At 40.6% G+C, this 14,573-nt stretch overlaps 1 long non-coding RNA gene across 1 annotated transcript; it reads right to left on the bottom strand.

The window, feature by feature from the left end:
- Positions 1-754: 754 nt before the first annotated feature.
- On the bottom strand, positions 755-1,056 carry LOC113469401. Its single transcript, XR_003392833.1, has 2 exons — positions 983-1,056; positions 755-844 (listed from the first exon to the last, which is right to left on the bottom strand). It is a non-coding gene; the product is annotated as an uncharacterized LOC113469401 (long non-coding RNA).
- Positions 1,057-14,573: the final 13,517 nt, after the last annotated feature.

The raw sequence follows: 14,573 nt of genomic DNA, 5'->3' as shown, positions 1-14,573 counted from the left end.
TAATAATAATAATAATAATAATAATAATAATAATAATAATAATAAAGTCTTAATCGTCCCGAAACCGAAGAGAGAAGGAAGACGGGACAGACAGGAGAAAGCTAGCCGTTCCTAGAATGAACCTTATCTGTTTTTAGGATAAAATCCGCAAGATTTAGTCACTTTCAGTCAAAGAAGACCCTAGGTCCAATTGTTCCTCTCACAAGTACTAAAAGCACAAAATCCATTGTCTTGAATTGACCCTCTCCTGAGATGATACGAATTTCCACATTTTCACCATCAGCCGCCAAAAGTTAAGATGAAATTCCGTTAGACACCAGATGGAAATTTCTTTGTCACCACAGTAACACATACTCCATACAAACACCACCACACACACAAAAGACACATAACAAAGACATAAATAATATTGCTATTCTCTGAGAAACAAATCTATTCCAGAACGCCCAAGTTACGTTAGTTTTGATTGATGATTCCTGCACAAACTTTCGTTTGTACTTTTCTTTTCAAAGGTCTTCAAAAAAGAGAAAGTTTAAAATGGAACTTCGTGTGCCTTTGAGGTGAGGCTTGAGAGCCTCTTTTGTAGGTGTTATTACTATACGTAGGTGGTACCAGGTCTAAGGCCGGCTCACGCTCAGACCGCCTGACTAGGGGTCGCAAATCCCGCACGTTTCCAATCCCGCGGGATCCCGCGCGGGATTTGGCCAATCCCGCGGGATCCAGCGCGGGATCCCGCACTTATGCAATTGAAGGGGCAACATAGGTATTTATCACCTAAACCCCCGCCAAAGGTGACTGAAACTCTTTCTTTGCGATTTTCTTTCTATTTGAAGTAATTGCTAACCTTTTAATCACAAACCAACCTCTGGAGGTTGGTGGTTCGAGTCCTAGTCAAGTCATAAAATTTAGCGTAGTGCATTAAGCAGGGAACAACATTTGTGACAAGCATTTATGCTCAACACAATTAAAATTCCTTTTTCACCTTTTAATCACAAAACTGTACAATAGGTAAACAAAATTTAATTCGTTTTCATCGTCACCATCATCATAAACCAGCTGTTATCAAAGATGGAAGAGGAAATGTGGGGGGGGGGGGGGGTGCTCCAAATTTTGCGAGTCTGGAGTCTCTGGAGCCTACGGGAAAGGAGAAAAATTAACTCGAGGGGGGTTGGGAGGGGGGAGGGCCAGGCACCCTCGACTCCAATTTTTCAAAGTCTGACATACAGTAAAGGAGAAAAGTGAAGCTCAAGGGGGGGGGGGGCAGGCTCCCTTGACTGCCTCCCTGAATAGGGCCTTGCTCCTCGACCTTTGCGATCAAATTACACGGAAACAGGATGTTTTGCTTTTGATTGGTTAGAGAGCCAGCGGCGATAGCACGTTGAACACAGCCGCTTACATCTTCCAATGGATCACTGAGGTTAATATGTTTTGCGCGTGGTTGGTGACCGGATGGGTGACCAACTGGGCAACCGCCAGCACCTGCCGAGCCCTCCTGTGAGGAGCTCTCAGGTCCTGGTGAAATGGTTGATGGTTCTCCCACCACTTTGTGATGGTTGCTACTACAGATCTTAGCTCACTGTATTGAAAATGGTATAATGTAGTAATGCCGTCGAATGCACCAGGGCAAGGATAGGTATATCCTGTCACCGTGAGCTGCTGTCTTTCCCCGACCCTATACTCAGACGGGGTGAGGTTAATGTGAGCAGGTGGGTAGCTTGTTGCTGAAGGAAGGACAGGGTAATCCAAGTAATCACTAACCTTAGGGTAAGGCGTCCTTAAGGTGTGTCCACACACAGTCGACCTCGTTGATCGACGAGGTCGATTATAGTATGTGGACACACCTTTAGACTCCTTTGCATACGGTGATGTTGAACCGTTATCATTAATTTCAGTGTGGACTGACCTTTTTCATTTGATAAAAAAGTATACTTTTTTACGCAAGTTGAATAGGTAAGGGATCATTTTCCTGCTATTATTATTATTATTATTATTATTATTATTATTATTATTATTATTATTATTATTATTATTATCATCATCATCCTGCAATTGATTATTACATTCAATTCTATCTATTTACATGATGGACTTCAGTTTCAAATTACAGGTCCGCATTTCCGATTTAAGAATGGCGTGATTTTTGGGAACGTGACCTACCTATTATTTATTTATTTTTTTACTACTTTTTTTGGAGAGATTTGATAGAGGGAACTGTAACAGCTGTCAAGGTCTTATCGTCCGGAAATCGAAGAGAGAAGGAAGACAGGATAGGAGAAAGCCAGCCGTTCCGAGGACGAACCGTTGAGGAAAATTGAATTGAATTGAATTGAATTGAATTGAATTGTTCATATTTATTTTTCTTAAAAAACTATACATGGTTTCATCCCCTAAGCTATTTCTCTAACTTTTTGGGGGATGGCTCTCTCCTATTAATTTGTATAATAGCTGTTTTACCTGGTCTAGTGGTCACATAGAAAAATCACAATAATAATAATAAAAAAAACTTGCCGCAGGCAAGAATCGAACCTCAACCAGTGTTGCCAGATGTATGGTAATTGCATACATATGAACAATCTGGCAATACTGCATTCAACCATATCCCCTTTTATCCCTGAATCTGGCCTTAGGCATTTGGGGTCATTATTGTATTGTTTTTTCCAGCAGCTAAAAACTGCGGGATTGCGGGATTGGAAAAAGGTGCGGGATCCCGCGGGATTGCGGGATTGTGGGATCCCGCATTGCAACCCCTACGCCTGACAGACCTAGATCTCTCATACCGCCGGCATGTGTGTGGCGGATGGCGGAAAAAGCTTCAAACTTCTAAGGCCAGCCACTCACTGTCAGGTAGAGCTGACAGACGGACTTTTTCAGCCGTACCGTAGACGGACCTATTCAGCCGTACCTGTCAGGTCTACCTGATAGTGAGTAGCTAAGACAGTCTAAAGACTGAAGTCGGAAGCTTTTTCCATGACACACTTTCGGACAGACTTAGATCTGTCAGACCGTCGAAAGGTGAGTGGTCGGCCCAAAGTTTTATGACAGCTTAAAGTTTAGACGTTTCTTTCCTTACCTCTCCTAACACCCTAACCCTAAAGGAAAAAAGCTTCGACACTGCCGGAAATCGAACTCGGGACCTCCCGTGTGATACCCGCTCAGGTGTACAAGCGTAATACCCGCTCGACAACGCTCGAGGTTGCACCTTGAGGTTCAATTCTTTTCTCAATGAAAAATTATTCGCAGGGGTGACAGATCATTCCTGTGCCACTTGTCTACATGTCTGCTGACCTAACTTGTCTATAGACTGCTTTCTATTGACCTAACTTGTCTATAGACTGCTTTCTACTGACCTAACTTGTCTATAAACTGCTTTCCATTGACCTAACTTGTCTATAGACTGCTTTCTATTGACCTAACTTGTCTATAGACTGCTTTCTATTGACCTAACTTGTCTATAGACTGCTTTCCATTGACCTAACTTGTCTATAAACTGCTTTCTATTGACCTAACTTGTCTATAGACTGCTTTCTATTGACCTAACTTGTCTATAGACTGCTTTCTATTGACCTAACTTGTCTATAGACTGCTTTCTATTGACCTAACTTGTCTATAGACTGCTTTCCATTGACCTAACTTGTCTACAGACAGACTGCTACACACTGGCTTTCTACTGACCTATAGCTTGTCTACAGTCAGTGCAACTTGTCTACAATGTGCTGCAGTCTATACAATCTGTGTATTTTTGGCACTAAAGTCTAATCAGTAGAAGAAGGTTGGGGATTGATTGGCACTGTGAAGCATTTGATGAACTGTAACAATACTGAAATGAGTGGGTAGAGGAACAAATGCAATGAGGGCGCTGTTTCCAGGAACTGTAACAATACTGAAATGAGTGGGTAGAGGAACAAATGCAATGAGGGCGCTGTTTCCAGGAACTGTAACAATACTGAAATGAGTGGGTAGAGGAACAAATGCAATGAGGGCGCTGTTTCCAGGAAAAGATAATCCGAACGATCGAAACGAGTTGTCCGTTTCTCAGAAAATAAAAGCCCCCCGCAGTGAATTTCTAAAAATTGACGTCAATTTCGAAAAATTGACATCAATTTCGGAATTTATGTTTGGACTCGTGAACCTGTCATGTGTAGACATGATTATTTGACTCGAAATACTCGAATTTATTTCGACTGAGCACAAAAGATCCAAATGCTCTTCCTCTTTTCGTCACCAAAGGTCCAACGAGTAAGTCCTTAGTGGCCAATTTAGTCCGGAAGCGGCTTTTGAAAAAGGGAAATGTAACTGCTAAGGTTTTATCGTCCCGAGAGCGAAGAGAGGTAGCCTTGTTTAGGATAAATTTCGCTCAATGCTGAAATGGGACCCTCAAGCTAGCGCTTACAAGGCGCGCTACTTTCCAAGACAAGGCGCGCTACTTTGCAAGACAAGGCGCGCTACTTTCCGCAGCTAACTAGGCTGGTAAGCAGGTCCTCAAAGTCAATTTAGTCAGCCATTGTCTTGGTCCTTATTTATTTTGGAACGAGACCCTGATAGAAAGATGAAAGAGAGCGATAAAGGAAGGATAATAAGGAGGGGTGAAGGAATGAGGAGGGATTAAAGGGAGTGAAAAAGGAAGGAGAAGGAAGGAGGGATGATGAGAGAAGGATAAATAAGATTGATAACTTCAGATAACGAATGCCGATAAGTATCAACGTCAATGGCTTGTCTACAAGTTTTATAACTTCAATCAGTGACGCGTCTACAGATGATTTCAACCAATCTGCCGAAAATGGTAGATTCGTCGTACCGATAACCTATATAAGCTTAAAAACCAACTTTTAGGGCTGTTTGCCTCTACGCATATAAGCATCAGAATGGGCCTTTAGTGTACTTACGAAATGCCGAAAATGGTAAGTGCATGATTGTTCGATTTGGCATAAAATTTGACGTAGCTTTGAGAAATTCTGAGAGAAGAGATGAATTCTGGATTTTAAGACTGGGGTTTCTGTCTTTCCACCTTTCTTAAAGTTTTCCCTTCGAAAAATCTTACACACGCCACTATTACCCACTTCCATCTCTCCCTTCTTCTCCTCCTTCCTTCCTCTTCTTCTTCCTTCCCCTTCCTCTTCTTCTTCTCCTTTTTCCTCCCTCCCTCTTCTTCTTCTTCCTCTGACTTCTTTTCAAGCTCATCAAAGCTTTGCGTGATTCCCTTTTGAAATCTCACCACACAGCACTGATAACTTCCCTTCCTCCTCTTCCTTCCTTCCTCCCCTCCCTTTTCTTCCTCTGACTTCTTTTCAAGCTCATCAAAGCTTTGCGTTTATACTTTTTGAGACCAAATAGGACTTTATTTCGAGTCTCTCTTGTTGGAACTTTGATGTTAATTTGACTCAGGAGATCAGGACAGAAATGTTTATTCTTAATAAGCTTATACCAATCTCAGTGGTGCAGTGGTTAGCGCGGTGGACTTCGGATCTGGAGGTTGGTGGTTCGAGCCCAAGCCAAGTCATAAAATTTAGCGTAGTGCATTAAGCGGGGAACGACATTTGTGACAAGCATTCATGTTTAACACAGTTAAAATTCCTTATTAATAAGCTTATAGAGGAATACGCGAGATCGTTGATCTGTCTCCTGGTCTCAAGTGCCATGATGTTGTTAGCAGACTCTATTTCAGCATAGTCATGATTCTCCATGCGGTTGTTAGATTTGAATGCTATTATTAGTCTTAAGATTGGAAGCAACTGAAATGGAGGCGTATGACTAAAACCAGATGGATAGATAGAAAGAGTAATGATCAAGTGTTCAGAGAAGTAAAAGAAAGAAGACAACAGAACTGGTGAACTGCATTGAATCTAGAAGAATTAAATTAATTGGTCACATCATCAGACTCAATCAGTTCATCAGTAATATTTTTGAAGTTAGGATAGAGGACAAAAAAGCAAGAGGACGACCTAGAAAGAACTACTTCCAAGACATCCTATAGTGACCATGGACTGCAAATCTTATGGTGATATGAAGAATTTGGCAATGCATCGTGACCATCAGTGGCCACACCGACAAGGCAATGCCTTTAGTCAATGATGGTGAGTCTTAAGAACTTATGCTGATTAACGCAAGTACGTATAGAATAAATCAAGTAGTAAGCACCATAACGACCCCGACCCTACCCTATTACAATCCCGACCCTACCCTATTACAATCCCCAACCCCCCACTACAACCCCGACCCATCTAGCCCGTCGTAAACCATTTAGAAAGCAAATAAAACGGACTTTAAAAGGAGAGCTGCAAAATTAAAGTCATTTAACCTAGTTCTCATTTCATTTGGTCTGGAAAGAACTTTAAAGAGAAAGAGAGCTTGGAACTTTAACTTGAAATGGAAGAAAGCTAATTGGGTGGAAGTTAACCTCACAGACATTAAATTAGTAAATAGGGACATAGTCCAGTGGTAACACACTCGCTTTCCATGGAGAAGATCGCGGGTTCGATCGACAAAATTGGCACTCGTATTTCTCGTGTTGACCCAGCACCTAAATGGGAAGTATTGTGTCTCTTATCGCCCATCATGGGTATGCTACGACACGGACGACAAGAACCAAAGTAAAAGTTATTCCATTGCTACAAAATAAAGATGGCAAAAATTATAAAACAGCATGTACAGAAAAAAAGGTGAAAAGGAGAAGAAAGAGAACAGAAAAGAAGAGATATTAAGAAGAGAAGAAAAAGAGGGAAGAGGGAACCCCTAAAGGGAGGTAACGAATTCTCTCCCGTGGACCTTTTTGTGGAGAGAACTCGTTGTACTCTACCTGAACAAAAATTGGGTCGGGAGAGAACTCGGTGACGTCCACCCCTAAAAACAAGCTGAGGGGGGCAACAAAGCGGGTACCAATCCAAGAAAATGGAAGGGCCTACAAAGCACTGCCAGAAAGATGGAAGGGCCTACAAAGCACTGCCAGAAAGATGGAAGGGCCTACAAAGCACTGCCAGAAAGATGGAAGGGACCACAAAGCACTGCCAGAAAGATGGAAGGGACCACAAAGAACTGCCAGAAAGATGGAAGGGCCAACAAAGCACTGCCAGAAAGATGGAAGGGACCACAAAGAACTGCCAGAAAGATGGAAGGGACCACAAAGCACTGCCAGAAAGATGGAAGGGCCCACAAAGCACTGCCAGAAAGATGGAAGGGCTCACAAAGCAAATATGAAGGGGCAACCAACACGGGCAAGTTTATACTGAAGGAAACGGTAACAATAAAGTTTTTCAACGACTAGCGGAAATTTTCTTCAGGTCAAAAACTCGAGATGGCACGGAAGTTGAAAGTTTTACACCAAAACGGAAACAAATGTAACGGATTGACGAATAAATTCTGGTGGAAGAAAAAGAGTAGAAATCAAGAAAAGAAAGAGAACAAGGGAAACAAAGAAAAGAGGTCGAGAAAGAGAGAAAAAGAGACAGGAACCCAGAGTTGTGGTTGAGAAAAAGTAGTAGATAGAAGAAGAAAACGAAGAAGAAGAAGAAGAAGAAGAAGAAGAAGAAGAAGAAGAAAAAGAAAATAGGTCAAGAAAGAGAGAAAAGAAGGGAAGAAAGAATAAGAGTTAGCTTAAAGTATGAAAAGTTGGGAAAGAAATTTGATTATTTCTCTTATGGGTAGAGAGTGGAATAACTGTCAGAGCGTCTGGCATTTCCTCCTTGTCTTCTTCTTCTTCTTTTCTATAATCTTTTTCCTATTTCTTCTCTTCCTTCCTCTTCTTCTTTATAATCTTTTCTTCTCCGTCTCCTTCTTCCTCTTCTTCTTGATATTCCAGCACTTTCTCGTCCACAGCCACTTGCTGTTCTTCTGCCTTTCCTTCTTCGTCTTCTTCCACTCCTCTTTCTACATCTCCTTCTGCCTTTCCTTCTTCGTCTTCTTCCACTCCTCTTTCTACATCTCCTTCTGCCTTTCCTTCTTCGTCTTCTTCTCTTCTTTTGTTGATTGTATTGCAGGCTGGTAGGTAATTAAAAAAAATTCGAGTTCAAATCTCTCTCTATTAGTACATCTACTGTGTCCCTACTGTATACTATAGGCGTATAGATATTAGGGACGTTGTTCTACGCTTTAAGATTTAAGTTTTTTGTGTTTGTTACTTCTTTTAGTACCCAACTAAGTACTTGTGTCTAGAAACACGTTAGGTATTTATTTTTAGGATTATCCTCTACTAATGGCCTTGACATTGTGGATTTAGTGGACATTGGTGTTCTCGGTTGATGTGTTGTGGACCCCATTCTTCCACTATGTTTGTTTTACACATCGACTTGGACTGTAGGCTGGGTACACACTGCCAAAGTCATTCATCAACACATCAACTTAACAGTCCTAAAGTACGACTTCGAAAGGTTCATCATCCGCTTTTGATGAAATTTGGCAAAAATTGTTCAACGCATAAAGGAAATTTTCTCAGGGCCCGATTAAGCCATTTGTTTCTCCATAGCTCGAGAGCCAAGATAAATTTCACAACATCATATTATGATATTGTGTATCCAACCTTATTCATTATACGTTTCCAAGAATACACAAACATACGAGTTTCTCTGTACCGAGTATGTACCAAACTACCAAACCAAGGTAATTGATGATTCTGTATTACAAAACAACACACACCTAATATAACTTGAGGAATCCTGTTTGTAACAGCTAATAGCTCCAATGGGCACTTCATTACAATTCGTCAGAATGTCTGAACACTTGATAAAATTCGTCAGAATGTCTGATACTTTTGTTTCTCTTCTAGGTTCGATTCCCCCCTGAGGCGAAACTTATCCTAAACAGATGAGGTTCGTTCTTGGAACGGCTGGCTTTCTACTATTTTGTTCTTCCTCTATTCGGACCTCATTCTCCTCAAATTTCATCGTAAAAAATATTCAATTTTCCAAGGAACGAACGAACATCTCTTCAACGCAATGCCAGAAAAACTTGAGAAAACTTTATTTAAATATCACCTGATGGTGAATTGAAAAACAAATCCCGGGGGCTGACTTTCATAAACCTCCTCTCAAACTTTCTAAAGAACAAGAAGAAGGAAGAAGAAGAAGAAGGAAGGAAGAAAGAAAGCAGCTGAAATTTTTTCTCTCAATATTTCATATTTTCTTCTTTTCACATCACAAACAATGTTTAATCCCTCCACCTTTCAGGCCAGCCTGTCAATATCTCTTTTGCTGACTTTCTAAGCTTTTTTACAGAGGTACCTACTTTGTTTCATCTTCTTGTCCTTCTTCTTTTTCTTCGTCTTCTTTTTCGTTTTCTTCTTCTTTTCCTCCTCCTCCTCCATCTTCTCCTTCTTCTTCTTCTTCTTTTTCGTTTTCTTCTTCTTTTCCTCCTCCTCCTCCATCTTCTCCTTCTTCTTCTTCTCCTTCTTCTTTTTCGTTTTCTTCTTCTTTTCCTCCTCTTCCATCTTCTCCTTCTTCTTACTTCTTCTTTTTCTTTTTCTTCTTTTTCTTCTTCTTCTTCTTCTTCTTCTTCTTCTTCTTCTTCTTCTTCTTCTTCTCCTCCTCCTCCTCAATCTTCATATTCGTCTTCTTTTTCATGTCCCACTCTTCCTCCTTCATTCTCCTCTTCACATCATGTGTATTGAGAAGTACCTAATACCTATCTGTCCTAAATTCCCAGGGAAGTGATTTCTTTTCCGGAGCTTCCAATATGGTTTGAATGAAAGCAGCAAGAAGTGAGCATGAACATGAAGTACAGAGGAGATAATGTGCTCCATTTCGGAGTAATGGATGTTGTGGAAATTATGGGTAATAATGTAAGAAGTTGATCAATATCAGGGGCTCCTAAACTTTCTGAAGAATCTGAAGTGGTGGACCGCTGGTAACAAGAATGTAATACCAAATCTTTGCGAACCACTTGTAGTTTGTGTCGGAAATTGCTACATATCTAATAGGTACATAGTGAGTAGCTTACTTTAAGACCAGTAGCGGCATAATAGAAATTTGGTCTTACCTATTAACCTATTATCATCCTCCTTATCCTTTCTTACTGTCACTCCTATTCTTCATTCTCTTTCTTCTCCTCCTCCTCCTCCTCCCTCTTCATCTTCTTCTTCTTCTTCTTCTTCTCGGCCTCGTTTTTCTCCCTCTTCTTCTTCTCCCTCTTCTACTTCTCCTCGAGTTTCCTCAACTCATATCCCTCCCTTTCCTTTTTCTCTTCCTCCATCACTTTGTTACATTTTATCCTCATCTCTTTCAATCCTCCTCCTGCTCCTCCTCCTCCTCCTCCACCACCTCCTTCTTCTTCTTCTCCTCCTCCTCCTCTTACTCAACTCTTTCGAAGCATGGATGAGAAAGACGATAATCACATTTAATGGAAAACACTTTTTCTCATTTTTCTCACGAAAGCTAGGTAGGTAGTAAGTACATAGTATCTAGGTATGTATGTATATGTAGTAAGTACATACATAGTATCTACCTAGGTACATAGGTAGTAAATAGGTACATACATAGTATCTAACTTAGGTACATATTTATAGGTACATAGGGTTTCTCGATTGATTTTTTTCCGCGTGATTTGTCACAAGAGATTTTTCATGCTGCTGTAGGTAGTAGGTAATACATGTAGGTAGGTAATGGGTAAATGTAGGTAATAGATACATAGGTACATACAGTGTGTCCACTTTTAATGTGCGCCATAGGAAAAATACATGTAAAAACAGTTTTTCTTGTCTCAAAAGTCGCCATTAAGTATTGTAGTTAAAGCAAATATGTTAACTCATGTATTTTTATCTGAGGAATCCACTGGTGGTGATTTCATACAGATGGGACTTACAGTTAAAAAGTTAAGGGTTCGAAATCCGAGAAATGTGTTATTTTTAAAACTCAACATTTTTGTACAATTGGGTACTCTATTTTATGTATTTTTCACGAGAAATTGATTGGTAATATTTTCAATTACTTGGGGCTACAGTACCGACGCAACGGTCTGAAATTGATGATAAAACGCCATACCTCGGCTGGTATTGAACCCACGCCCTCCTAATTACCAGGCGAGCGTTTTGACCACTACACCACCGAGGCAGGGTCAACAATCAACAAAATTCCAATCTGGCAATCTCCACTTTCATTTTCATCCCAATAGGAAGGTCGAAGGGAGTAAAGAGCAGTTTTAGAGTTTAAACTTTCTAATTCCTCAATTTTCGATATAAAACCACATAGGGAAAAGCGGTTTAACTAATAATAATACTCCCCTAACCTCCTTCTGTTTCCCTCTTTCTCTCCTTCCTCCCTCTCTTTAGTCTCTTCTCTCCTTATTATCTTTCTCCTTCCTCCTTCTTCTTTTCATCTCTCCTCCTTCCTTCTTCTTCTTATCGGCTTCTCTCGCCGTCCCTTTTCCACTCCCTCTCCTTCTTCTTCTTCTCCTCCTCCCTCTCCCTCCCTCTCTTTCTCACCCCCTCCTCACCACACATTTACCCGAATTCCCCATGAAAAAGTTTCACATTTTCTGCACACAGATTACGGATTAAGGATTACGGGTTGGGAGAGGGGGGGGGGATTAAAAAACTTTTTTTTTTTTTTTTTTTTTTTTTTTTTTTTTTTTTTTTTTTTATTTTTGACAAAACAAAAAATCATCCACCGAAACAATTGCCAAACCGCCTGACCTTCACCAACACATAGAATCCTTCCTCTTCTTCTTCTTCCTTCTTCTTCTCTTTCTTCTTCTTCTTCCTTCTTCTTTTCCTCTTCTTCCTCCTCCTTCTTTTCCTACTTCCTTCTTCCTCTTTATTTTCTTCTCCTTTAACTTCAACTCCTATTTTGTTCTTATCCTTCTTCTTCTTCTTCTTCTTCTTCTTCTTCTTCTTCTCCGTCTCCTCCTTCTTGGCCACCTCCTCCTCTCCTCCCCTTCTCCTCTTCCTTCTTCTTTTTCTTCTCCTTCATTTCCTACTTCTGTTTCTTATCCTTCTTCTCCCGTTTGCTTCTTTACTTATTCGTTCTCATCTACATCCTGCTCCTCCTTCTCCTCCTCTTCCTACACATTCTCCTTTCTCTTCCTCCTCTTCTTTTTCCTCTTTCTCCTCCCCCCTCCTCTTCTTCTACCTTTCCTCCTCTACTTTCTGCCTCTCATTCTCCCTCTCTCTTCTTTTTTCTGTCTTTCCTTTTCTTCGTCTACCTTCGGCTCCTCCTCCTCCTCCTCCTCCTCCTTTTCTTCCTTTACCTCCTCCTCCTTTTTTTCTCTTTTTCCCTCCTCCCTCCCCCTCTGCCTCCTCCACTGGTTGGTTTTGGAGTTGTTAATTTGTTGTGTTTTTCCAGTTGCGAACAAAATTTCCAAAGCTGAGGTCGGAAATGAGTGAAAAAAAAAGTTGGAAAACAAAGGACGCTTTTTCTGTAATATCATCCGCATATCCTTACTGCTGAATTTCGCAGGGTAATGATAATAATATTTAACATTTGATTTCTTCTTTTTTACTTTCCTTATCCTATAGGAAGGAAAGTAATGTAATCGGGTCAAATTTTCGATGGTCAGTTTTTTGTGCCAAAACACGTTTTGAGGTCCCTAGAGCCTAAATCCAAAGTTTCAGCCATTGGTCCGTGTGTGTGTCTGTCTGTATGTATCTGTCAAATGTGACAAGGATGCGACACGAAACTTTTGGTTAAGACCGGTGCAACGGTTGGCGGCATTTTACATTACATTACTTTCCTTCCTATAGGATAAGGAAAGTAAAAACACACTCCCTCTCTCTTTCTCATCTTTGTCTCTCTCTCTCTCCCTCCCTTCTTCTCACCTTTGTCTATCTCTCTCTCACACACACACTTTTTTCCCCGATTGGATCTTCTTCTTCTTCTTCTTCTTCTTCTTCTTCTTCTTCTTCTTCTTCTTCTTCTTCTTCTTCTTCTTCTTCTTGTATGGTTTCTTTCCCAAGGGCCGGTCGTTTTAATCAGACTCTGGGATCCAAAATAAAAAGGACTTTTCCTTTTTTTAAAATTTGATATTTTCCTCGAGAGGGGAGCTCGGGAGTTACAGGTATTCGAACAAAAATACATTATAAAATAAAAACAGTACATAATTAAATTACCTAATACCAACAAAATGAAAAACTGCCAAATTTATAGGTAAACTTAGAACTGACTCGGGTCGTTAAAAAAAATTCAAGACCCTTTCCAAGAACGGACCTGAGATTTTTTGTTGATGCTAATTACTAGCTTTTCACTCCCCCTCCTCTTCTTCCTCCTGCTCCTCCTCTTTCTCTTTCTTCTTCTCCTTCACCTCTTCTTCCTCTTCCTCCTCCTCCTTCTCCTCCTGCTCCTCCTCTTTCTCTTTCTTCTTCTCCTTCACCTCTTCTTCCTCTTCTTCCTCCTCCTTCTCCTCCTGCTCCCATCTCTTCTCCCACTCGCATGTTTTTTTATGATGATTTCTCTCGCTCGACCATGAAAAAAAATCATCATCATCATCATCATCTTTTTTTTTTTATTTATTTTTTTAGGTACGATTTCAGGTTCATTGATCAGTTTCGAACAGAATTGTTCTAACCCACCATTTTTTCTCTCTCTCTCGCTCTCTTTTTCTTCCTCCCTATCTCCCCTTCTCTCTTTCTCTCTCTCCCTCCCTCTCTTTCTCTCTCTCTCTCCCTCTCGTTATTTTCATGAATATAGGATTGATGAGAGTTAAATGAAGTCAAAATAATTTCAAACGCTAAAATTGGCATGAACAAAATAATTCGCTCTCAATAGTGGTTAGGTAGTTTTTTTAGGCAGGTATGATGAATTTAATTATATCATCCATTTGGAGCCCTTTGTTAACCAGGCAAATTTTAGCTCAGGTGGGGAAAAAATGCCTGCTGGGAAATTTTGTACGTATATCTAAATTGTTGTTAAAATATATAATAAAGCTGAAAATGAGGTTGAGAAAAGCCTTGAACCACATTTTAAATTTGCAATACCATCCTAGTTAGCTTTGGGGGTAGGGCATGTACCTTCTAAGCCCTGGGTCGTGGGTTCGATTCACGCCCGGAGCTTATTTTATCTTACATAGATCCTACCAATCGCCAGTTGTAACCTAAGAGAGAGAGAGAGAGAAAGAAAGAGAGAGAGAGAGAGAGAGAGAGAGAGAGAGAGAGAGAGAGAGAGAGATGAGGTTCGTTCTCGCAACGGCTGGCTTTCTCCTATCCTGTCTTCCTTCTCTCTTTGCTTTCGGGACGATAAGGCCTTAGCAGTAAGACCAGTTACAGTTTACAGTTCCCTCTATCAAACCTTTTCAAAACAAGTTAGATTATTCTATTCAAGGAACAGGGAGCTTCAAAGCAATCCGGGAATAAAATCCAATCCTTGATACTCTTCCTAATCCTAATACCAAAACCAGTGCGAACATCATGAACTTTGCTAAAAACACGTAAATCTAGACCACCCGCAGCACACTGAAAAAACCCCTCGCTTTTCCCTAAGTTGCCCCTTCAATTTTGTTAATTGAAGGGGCAACGAGAAGAAAGTCAAGGGGTTTCGAGAGTGATGAGTTTAAAACAGGGGTTCCCAATCTGTGGTACGCGGAAGCAATTCTGGTAGTACCTACTAGAAGAGATTTGGAACCCTTCATCTTTTATGACTTGTCTACTGAATACGAAAAAC

This window comes from Diaphorina citri, unplaced genomic scaffold (genome assembly GCF_000475195.1).
Source record: "Diaphorina citri unplaced genomic scaffold, Diaci psyllid genome assembly version 1.1 scaffold1062, whole genome shotgun sequence".
NCBI lineage: Eukaryota > Metazoa > Arthropoda > Insecta > Hemiptera > Psyllidae > Diaphorina > Diaphorina citri.
Note: the sequence above shows the minus strand (reverse complement) of the source record. Positions and strands in the feature narration are given on the sequence as shown.